Below are 10,753 nucleotides of genomic sequence, written 5' to 3'. Positions count from 1 at the left end.
TTTTTCCAACTCCCAGAAGTGAATAGAGTCCAATTCTAATATAAAATCCAAAGTCAAGAAATAGGCTGGAAAAATGGTCAAATAACAACAAAAAAGGAACCTGACAATAAAAAAAAATAATGGTGATAGGAAGTGCAAGACAAAAACTCAGAAGAAGGCAATGATTTGAAAATATCTATAAGCAAAGCCTTAAAGAAAAATGCAGATGGGCACAAGAATTCCTAGAAGAGCTAAAGAATGCAATCTTTAAAAAGGGAGAGGAAAATATTTTTGAAAATTAAATAAGAGGGACAGCTAATTGATGCAGTGAATAGAGCACTAGCCCTGAAGTCAGGAGAACTTGAGTTAAAATCCAGCCTTAGATACTTAATACTTACTAGGTATGTGACCCTGGGCAAGTCACTTAACCCCAATAGCCTCACGAAAAATCCCAAAAAACAAAAAATAATTAAATAAAAACAACAGAGGGGTAATTATAAAAAAGAAATAAGAACAATCAAAGAAAATTGTGAAAAGACAATTGACATCTTGGGAAAAGAGGCAATGAAGAAAATAACTCCTTAAAAAATCAGATTTTGTCAAGTGGAAGCTAATGATTTTATGAGAAATCCAGAAATAATACAACAAAGTAAAAAGACTTAGAGAAAAATAGAAAAAAGTGTGAAATATTTCAGAGGAAAAACAAGAGACCTGAAAAATAAGATCCAGAAAAGATAATTTAAGAATAATTGAAAAAGGATTGCCATGGTCTTCAAGTTCTACACAAACCTGATTATAAATATAGTTAAATGCTAATTGAGACACAGAAAATAATATAGGTTGCTCTCTATGTGGGAATGGGAACAGAACAATTTAGCGTACTCTTGAAGAACAGAGCAAAGATAGAGAAAATCTGGGAAGAAATTTTTTTTAGTTCAGAGGAAGCCAGTCATGAGAAAAGATCTCTTGTGTGAGTATAATTCAGTCTGTGCTAGGAATAGAAGTGGAAATGAAAAGAAACCTATAGCTGCTCCCAAAAAGAGAAACTCAGTAATAGCTTGACGTGTATTGGCTGTTGGAACTAGGGAAGAGTTAAGGGGAGAGTATGGCTTTTTTGAGATGAGAGGGTGTACTGGAGAAAGGATGATCTGCTTTGGAAATAAGAGTGAATTTGGGCAACTGGCTGCAGTTTTTTGACTTCAGATATGCATTCTGAATTCGTTCATTCACCCCAAAGCACTGACTTTGTTTGACTCACACTGTTAAGTACTTAGGAAGATTAAAAAGACAAGCCTTTCTGTTTTCATGGCATTCATAGTCCAGTAGAGCTAGTCAGACACTAGTCATACACAAGTAAATATAATACTAGAAACTAGAAAAAGATAAATACATGAGAGAAATACAAGAAAAATATGATGAGATCTGATGGGAGACTACTATTTGCTAGGAAAGAGTCATGGGAAAATGTTCATGGAGATTTGCCCAAGGTTGCAGTTTCTACATATGCACGTCTGTGTTTATATATAGAAGGTGGGGTTGGGTACATTGGAAAACTCCTTCTAATTTAATACTGAGCCAACCATTCTGGGTTCAACCATTCATCCCATTCCATGTCCACCTAATTATCTACTTCACATCTCTCATCTTATTCACATGGATACTGTGATAGGTTTGGTGTAATGCTTTGCTAAAATATTTCCACAGCATTCCCCTGATCCTGCTAACCTAGAAACCTTGGATAAAAAAGGAAATGAGATTAGTTTAAAATGGTCTCATCTTATTGATGCCATACTTGGTTTTTTGTGTTCATTTCTTTCTTTTCTTGATGTCCCTGAAATAATAGGTTCCAGGATTTTGCCAGCAATCAAATTCAAGGTCTATAGTTTGCAGACTACATTCTCTCTCTCTCTCTCTTTTTTTTTTCAAAATTGGAATGTTTGCTTTTCTCCAAATCTGTAGTACCTTTCACATTCTCTCCTATGAACTTTAAAAGATCATGGATAGTGACTATCATTTAATTATTGCAATACAGATAAATTATATCTCTACTAAGGAATTTGAACTCATTAAGAGCTGCCAGGTGCTCTCCTACTATTTTATTAGTTATATTGTCTATCAACCCCTCTTAGTAGTTTCAGTTGCTTCTACTTGTGATAGCATTCTTAATATAGAATAATAATAATAAAAATAGTAATAATAATATAGCACTTAAAGAGAGCTTGAAATTTTTTAGAGTGTTTTATAAATATCTCACTTTATCCTACAACAAACTGGAGATAAATGCTATTTTCCTTCCTATTTTGTAGCAAAATCAAAGTTGATAATCTATGCTTTTCCTGTTTCTGTTACCATCATTCTATTCAAACCCAGTAAAGGTTCCATCTCTTCTTTAATCTTCCTCTTTTCCCTAGTACATCTCAAGAAAACATAAACAAACAATCCCTAAACAAAACTTTTGGTCTCAATATTTTTCATTAGCCTCACCTAACTCTGGACTTTAACTCTTTTGACACTCTGTGATCTACCCTCGTTTCCACTTTCATTATGTGTCTTTTTTCAAAATGTAAGTTGGTTGGTGAATTCCCTGTGCATTCTATTATTCATGTCATCCTCTTTTTACAACTCACTTTTTTCCTCCTCTGACCACTGCCTCTGTGTCTTTAGGTAAGCCTCTCAGGGTCTCTAATTTTCTTATCTCTAAAATAAGAGACCTGAAAAATGACATTGCTTGGATTTGTATCCTCAGAACTTAGCCATGATGTCTGGCACATAGGAACCATTTGATAAATGGTAGTTACCGACCTCACCAAATCACAGAAATTCAGAACCCTTCAAAACCATTTGTATTTTTGGCTCTGATGAAAACCAGTAAACAAACACTTGGAGAAATAGTTCTTCTGGACTCCTAGGCCTTTCAGTCTCATCATAGATAAGTTCTTAAAAGTCAGAAGTATTTACTAATGAGTTTCATTGTTTTCATTTGGAAAGGGACTTATCAGTACTCCTATCTTCTTCTTTACATCCCATTTTGGACTTTCTTTGACCATTAATGGCTTTCTGAATTGGATAGTGCTGACAGTTGATGAGATTACAAAGAAAGTCTCCTTTTGGGGCTATGTGCCTAAACAGAATTATCACACTATGTGTTTGGATCTTCTTTTGTAACTATCTTCCTCTTTTATAGCTATAAGCTTTATATAGAGAAATAGATAGATATATCCCTTTAAAGTGTGCAAAGTATTTTATGAATATTATCTCATTTTATTCACTTTGGGAGGCAGGTGCCTCTCTGTTTTACAGATGAAGAACCTGTGGCAGACACAAGTTAAATGACCTATTCAGAGTCACACATCTATCTACTAACTGTTTGAAGCAGAATCTTCCTGACTCTGAGACTTCTTCCCCCACCTCTCTGTCTTCTTAAAGGGCTATCTTCTTTCTGATAACTACTATTTGAGAGTTTTGAATCCTACTCCTGACATTTAAAATAAATGCAAAGGGGAAGAAATGGTCATGAATATATTTAAGGGAAGGAAACAAAAGCCACATGTGTAGAGGATGGAGAGACATTTGAATGAAAGCCTAGAATTCCTATAAGACTGTAGGCTTTTGAGAGAACAGCTTCCCTCCCTTCTTTCCTCCCTTTCTTACGCTTCCCTTCCCCCACAAAAGATTTGCTTTATTTAACATGTAGCTTTTGATTACATCACCCCAAGAATTTGTGTTGGCTGGACTGAGAACAGGGCATAACTTGTGACCCCGAGATAACAGATCGTTTTTCTTAAACAGTTTCTCATGCATTTCCCTGGGGTTTTTACATATGGATAAAACATACAACTGCTCTCTTTATGATGGGCATTTGGCAAATGTCAATTCAGTTCAATTCAATAAACATTTATCAAGAGCCAACCAGTCTAGGTCACTGAGGGCTGTATATTTGTCAGTCCAAGCCTTGGAGTCCTGGAGAGCTCAGTTTGAGTTTCAGCTCTGTAACATACTTGCTCTGTTAAAATCTGAGTTGATTGACTACTATCTAAAACTATACCAGTCTCTCCAGATAACACATTCTTTTTTTTCCTTTGCCTCTATAGTCTGTAGGAAAGTCAATTAACCTCTTTGGGCCTCAGTTTCCCCCTAGATTCTATCTCCTATCTCCATGTTTTTTGTACTGATTGTCCCCTTCCCATCTGGAATGTATTTCTTCCTTATTTGTGCCCCTTACAATTTCTATTTCTTTTAAAATTCTGCTAGTTTGACATGAAACCTTCTCTGATTCCCCTCATCACAGGCAGCTAATTCTTTGCCCTCCTCCCCATAAGTTCTCCTTTTGTATATATTGTCCTTATATATTCCTAATATATATATATATATATATATATATATATATATATATATATATATATATATATATATATATATATTGTTTTCCCTTATAAAGTCTCAGAGGACAGGAAACTATTGAATTTTTTTTTTTTCAAATCTCAGTGACTAGCACAGTGTCTGGCACATAGTTTGTGTACTTAACAGACAAATGTTGTTGATTGATAATTGATTTGCATATAAGCATAGGAGTTTTAAGTTCAACCCAATTAATGACAAAACAGAAGATCTAGACTTCTTTCTAAAATTTTTTAAATAATATTTTATTTTTCCCCAACTACATATTAACATCAAATATTTTTTAAAGCTTTGAATTCCAGCTTCTATTCCCTTTTCCTTGTTTTGTCTCTTCCCTGAGAGAGTAAACAACCCAATACAGGTAATACATGTGAGGTCTACATTTCTTAATGAAACCAATTAATAAAAGGTATAAATTAATTGATTTTAGAGGAGTGAAGCTCTTTGACCATCAGATAAAAAGATATGATAAACTATGGGAAATATTTTGCAATTGGTTGAGAGAGTACATTACACTCTATGGGGGTTTTGGATAAAAGAGCAAGCAAATCTAGGGGGTAGGAACACTAGGGCACCTTTTTGTCAGCTAGCTAATTGAGTTGTGATTAAGGAAATTTTCTAGGTGACAATAAGCTTGTGAACTTTAAAAAATTGAAAGATCTGGAGTTTTCATTGACAGGTAGCAATGTCCATAGTGGTTGATGGCAGTATCTGTATCAGAACATGAGAGACATAAATAAGAATAAATTAGACACAATGAGAAATAGCAGCTTCAGGATTCTACAAGGTAATGGACTTCAGAGCCCAGTGGAGAGATACACCTAAGTAGAAATCCATGAGGACTTTTTGATGAGGGGAGAAAAAACTTCAATGGTCGGGAGCTATAAAGTTATCTTTGGACATAAGGGATCTCTATGTTTGGACCAACTCTCCTCAGGAACTTTGTGAATGTAAGGGATATGTTTTTGTAACAATAATTCTTGCCATACTTTCTTAGAAAAATAATACTTTAGGGGTAGCTAGGTGGTGTAGTGGATAGAGCACCAGCCCTGAAGTCAGGAGGACCTGAGTTCAAATCTGACCTCAGACACTTAACACTTCCCAGCTGTGTGACCCTGGGCAAGTTACTTAACCCCAGTTGCCTCAGCAAAAAAACAAAAAAGAATAAAAACAAAAATAGTACTTTAAAAAAGTGAATTAGCTCTGATAATTAATAGGGAAAACACTGATGGGAGATTGTAAGTACTAATACTAAAAATTCCAACTGCTCCAGATTACCTTTTTAGAATCCTGAAGGGAGAAATAAATTAAGCTGGCCTTTGAGAATTCAACCTGTTAGTCCTAGTAGGAGTTGGGGATGTAATCCTGGAATGCTATTACATGTAAAATGAGGCGGTTGGGCTAGATAATCTCTAAGGTCTTTTCCAGTTCCAACATTGTTATGCATTAAAGTGGAAGCTCCTTGGACATGTGTTCTACCTGCCATATGTATATGTCAATAGCAGTAATAAAAAAAATCTGGAATACAGACTCACCGGAGGAAAGAAGATTAGAACTTAATTCTACTTAATTCTCTACCCTTCTCTTTTTCAAGAACCCTGCATTGGGACAACTACACATCAGAGAAAGACCAGATGTAATCTCTCCTAAAAATCTACTAAAATATGGACCACAGTGCAAGGAATGAGACTGTTTGCACAATTTCTGCATTCCACTATTTCTGTACTACTAGTTTCTGTGGTTCATTGAATTAGGTAATAGTGTGATTAGGCAGAGTATTAAGTCCAGCCATATTGAACTTACTAGTTATTCAAGGGACAAAGCTGGACTAGAAGTCATGAAAAATTAAGTTAAAAACTTATCTTGGCAGAGAACTAGGTGGCACAGTGTGCAGAACACCAGCGCTGGAGTCAGAAGTTCAAATCTGGTCTCAGATACTTACTTGCCGTGTAATTGTGGGAAAGTCACTTAATTCCAATTACCTTAAAAAAAATCCTATCTTAGACATAAACTAATTATGTAATCATAGGTAAGTCATTTAATCTTTTTTTTTGTGCTTCAGTTTGCTCATTTATAAAATGAGGATAATAATAATAACTACCTCATAGGGTCATAAGGATCAAATGAGATAACATATTGTAAGGTGATTTTGTAAACTCTTAAATGCTATAATATATTATATATAATATAATTATAAAACATATATATATAATTATATTATATTGTATATGTGATATATATGTAATATAATTATAAAACATATAAATGCCATGTACTATTATGATAATGATAATGAGAAGGGTGATCATGATGTAAAGGTATCATGATGTAAAAAAATAATCTCAGAGAACTGTGCTGTGAGGCATCTGAAGTTTCTCATCTATTTGAACACTTCTCTGTCTCCAACTCTCCTGGGATGCAAACTTCTTGAGGGTAGGAGCATGTTTTACTTTTAAGATTATAGGACTCAGAACTTAATTGGTCTTCAGAGATCACTGAATCCAACTGTGTCATCTTAGCCGTGAGAACATTTAGGCCCCTCAAAGTGAAAGGACTAACTTGAGATCTCCCAGGAATAAAAAATAAGCAGAAGAATCAGTATTTGAACCCAGGTCTCTTCTCCAAATCATGTTGCATGGTGTCCGTTCCATGATCATTCCTGGCTCCTTGCTGAAATGTTGGCACAGAGTGGGAGCTTTGGAACATTTGTGATTGATTCAAATCTGTAGCTGTTTTAAGCTTCACAAAGTCCATCATCCACATGACCCCAACAACCCTGAGAGGCAGGTGTTATTTTTGGCTTCTTTTGACAGATGGTGAAAGAAAGCTCAGAGCCTTTCACACAAGAAGTAAATATCCAAAGTGGGACTTGAATTCAGATATTTCTGTCAGTCTAGTGTTCTCTCTACTAAGTCATACAATCTGTATTTAAACATTAGCTGCCTTGAGAAGTGGGGTAGGCCAAAGGGCATTGGCAGGGAGGGGGTTGGTGCGTGTGGTAAAAACCTTTCCGATGCCATGCTGTTGTCTCTGCCCCTGACCATTCTAATGCTGAGTCAGGGGCTAGGACTGTGGTGATTCCACTAGAGCCACCACTGTATTGTCTGGCCAGAGAAACATGGGTTTCAGGCACTGTACCAAGGTGCTTTATGGGAGTTCAGACAGGGGGCTGCCAGCTTTCCTCCCCTTAACCCACTCTCACCTCCAGCTATCCTAGGTACAACCTCTCACCTGTGCTCATATTGGCTGCTCTGGGGCTGGGATTTAAAGGAAATTTCATTTATTCCTTCCCTTTTTGTGTGGTTTTTATTTGGAATGAAATGCTTGATATCAATGCGAACCTTTCTCCCTTAAGCTCATTTTCCACCCTTTGCCTTGTTGTCTATGGAGATGCTTAGCTGGACTGTTTGACATTTTTACTTAAAACCGTTGGGCTTAACTGGTGCTGGCTAAATATATTTCGACCTCACTTGTGACCTGCCATTCCTCCTCCTCAGCTAGTATTGCCAAAGGCTGCCCTGAGCCAAAACCTCCCCTTTTTCTGGACTGCGATGAACCTAAGCAGATTGGCAAAGATTACTCAGTCTTCCCAGCCTCCCAGTTCTGTGCTAAATAGAGAAGTTAGTTGGTAGGTGGGAAGCTCAGGTGTGTCAATTTCTGCCACAAATGCATAGATGCTTTGCCATTTAAAGTTACCTTGCAAAATGGGCCATTTCTAAGTTTTGCTGTCTGGTTCTTGGGTCATTCTTCTTCATAATCTTGGGGTTTCTTCAAAGAGATTATTTGGGTCTCCAGTGAGACTTTGGGTAGAACCAAATTCTTACAGCTTATTTTATATGGATGCTGGAGGGAAAAGGAGGGGAAAATTATGGGCCCTAGAATGAAAATAGCAGAAAGACTCTTGGATGCCACCAAGTCTCCAGACTACAAAAGTTTCCATTTCTTTAAAAAAATTTATTGATATCTTTATTTATATTTTCTAAATTTTCCCTTATATCTTTCCCTGTTTTTCCTCTAAGAGAGATATCCCATAACAAAGAATTTAAGTTCCTACATCAAACTATGTTTATTTTCTCACAAAGAGACCTTCTTTCCTCCAATATTGTTCCCCTCTACTCCACCCCCATCACCTTCAGTCTCATCTCATCTACCTCTCCTTGTTTCTAGTCTTCACCTTGTCTACTCAGACTTGTCAGAGCAGACTGAGGGTTGGATATAATAGGAAAGGGGAATGGAAGAGAAAATAACTGCAAAGTCGGAGGGTTGAGGACACTTGAAATTCATATTAAGGAACTCATTTCTGGTTTAAAGGATGACTTAATGTTAGAAAATTAAGTCTTTTTTTTTTCTTTTTTGGCAAGACAATTGTAATTACATGACTTGTCAAGTGTCACATAGCTGGTAAGTATTAGAGGTCAGATTTTAACTCAATTCCTCCTTACTACAGTGTGGGTGCTCTACCCCACTATATGTGGCCTCCCTTCTCTTTTCCCTAAACTCCTTCCCCAAACCCCAAACTCTTGCTGTTAGAAAAGCGTGGATAATAAAGACTAAGTATGGAATGACTCATAGTTCTGGGTAATGAGTATTCAGTAAACACTCTCAACTTTATTTTTCCTACAAGATGAGTCATTTTTTTTTTTTTTTGGTGAGTGAAATCTTATTGGGTCTTTATAATAGGATTCTGAGTGAGATTCCTCTCTCATTACATTTTCTACGAAAAAAAAAAGGTTCTCAACAAGTGTTAGTTAATATCCTTCTGCTTACTCTTTGGCAGAATGGGACAGTGATTTGCCTGTTCCCAAGTAGAGGAGCAATATTATAACTTATTTTCCTATGCTACTTTTGAGTTTTATGAGTCGAAGTAGGAGGTATAATATTATCATTTTCATTTGTTGTTGTGGCTCAATAGTTTTCAGCCATGTCCAAGTCAAACCCTGTTTGGAGTTTTCTTAGCAAAAAATACTGGACTTGGTCCACCATTTCCCTCTCCAGCTCATTTTACAGAAGAGAAAACAGAGACAAACACATTTAAGTGACTTGCCCAGAATCACACAGCTAGTAAGAGTCTGAAGCCAGACTTGAACTCAGGAAAATAAGCCTTCTTGACTCCAGACCTGGCATTCTATCTAGTATGTCACCTAGCTGCCCTTTTGAACTTAAAATTTCCATTTTACTGATATAGAAACCAAAACTTGGAGAAGTTGGGACTTGCCCACTGTCACAGAACTACTACATGGCAGTAGGGCTTGGACTTCTATCTCCAAATCCATACCTCTTTTTGTTACAGCATAAATAGGACCTGCTTCAGGCATCAGGATTTGAATTCAAATCCTATGAATCCAAATCAGCATTTTCTCCACTATACCACTGACCATTCAGATTAGCTTTGTGACAATAGGCAATTACTCAGAGACTCAGTTTCTTCATTTGTAAAATGGGGATAATAAACTTTCACTTCCTCCTTTATAGGAATGCTGTTACATGTTCTAGATGGGTTTTATGGTCATTATTAGTAGGAGCATAAATCAATTCTTATTTGTTTTAGGGTCATAGAATTAGAAATAAAAGAAATGTAGAGATTATTTAATTTGGACAGTCAATTTTACAGGTCAGGGAATAAGGCCCAGGCACTAATTTTATCTCTATTTAGACCTAGAGGCACCTAAAAGATTCATCAATTAATTTTAAAATTCCATATGAGGTACTATAACTGAACATAGGGATTGCAAAATTTATAACTTATTATCAGTAAATCTTTGATTTTTCTACCTATTTTATGTACCTATATACTTGGGCTCATGTAAAATTTTCTCAAGTGAAAAGAGGTCACAAGTAGAAAACTTTTTAAAAAAAACTTTATTAATTTTTTTTATTTTCCCAAGTTTCACGTAAAAAACAACAATTTTGGTTATATATGTACATTCATTTTTTTTTTTTTTTACATATTTCCTTATCATGTTGGGAGAGAAAAATTGGAGCAAAAGGGAAAAAACCCCAAGAAAAAAACATAAGAAAAAGAAAAAAAGTTAATATAACATGTGTTGATTTACATTCAGTCTCCATAGTTCTCTCTCTGGATATGGATGGCATTTTTCCAGCTAAAGTTTATTGGGATTGCCTTGGTTCACTGAACTGCTGAGAACCAATTCTGTCATAGTTGATCGTTGCACAATCTTCTTGTTATTGTGTACTATGGATTCCTGGTTTTGCTTGTTTTACTCAGCATCAGTTCATGAAATCTTTCCACACCTTTCTAAAACCGGCTTCTTCATTTTTTTAAAAAATAGAGCAATAATATTTCATTACCTTCATATACCATAACTTATTCAGCCATTACCCAATTGATAGGCATGTGATTAGAAAAAAATTTAAG

This window comes from Sminthopsis crassicaudata, chromosome 1, assembly GCF_048593235.1.
Source record: "Sminthopsis crassicaudata isolate SCR6 chromosome 1, ASM4859323v1, whole genome shotgun sequence".
Classification (NCBI taxonomy): Eukaryota; Metazoa; Chordata; class Mammalia; order Dasyuromorphia; family Dasyuridae; genus Sminthopsis; species Sminthopsis crassicaudata.
The sequence above is the reverse complement of the archived record's forward strand: the minus strand, read 5'-3'. Positions refer to the sequence as shown.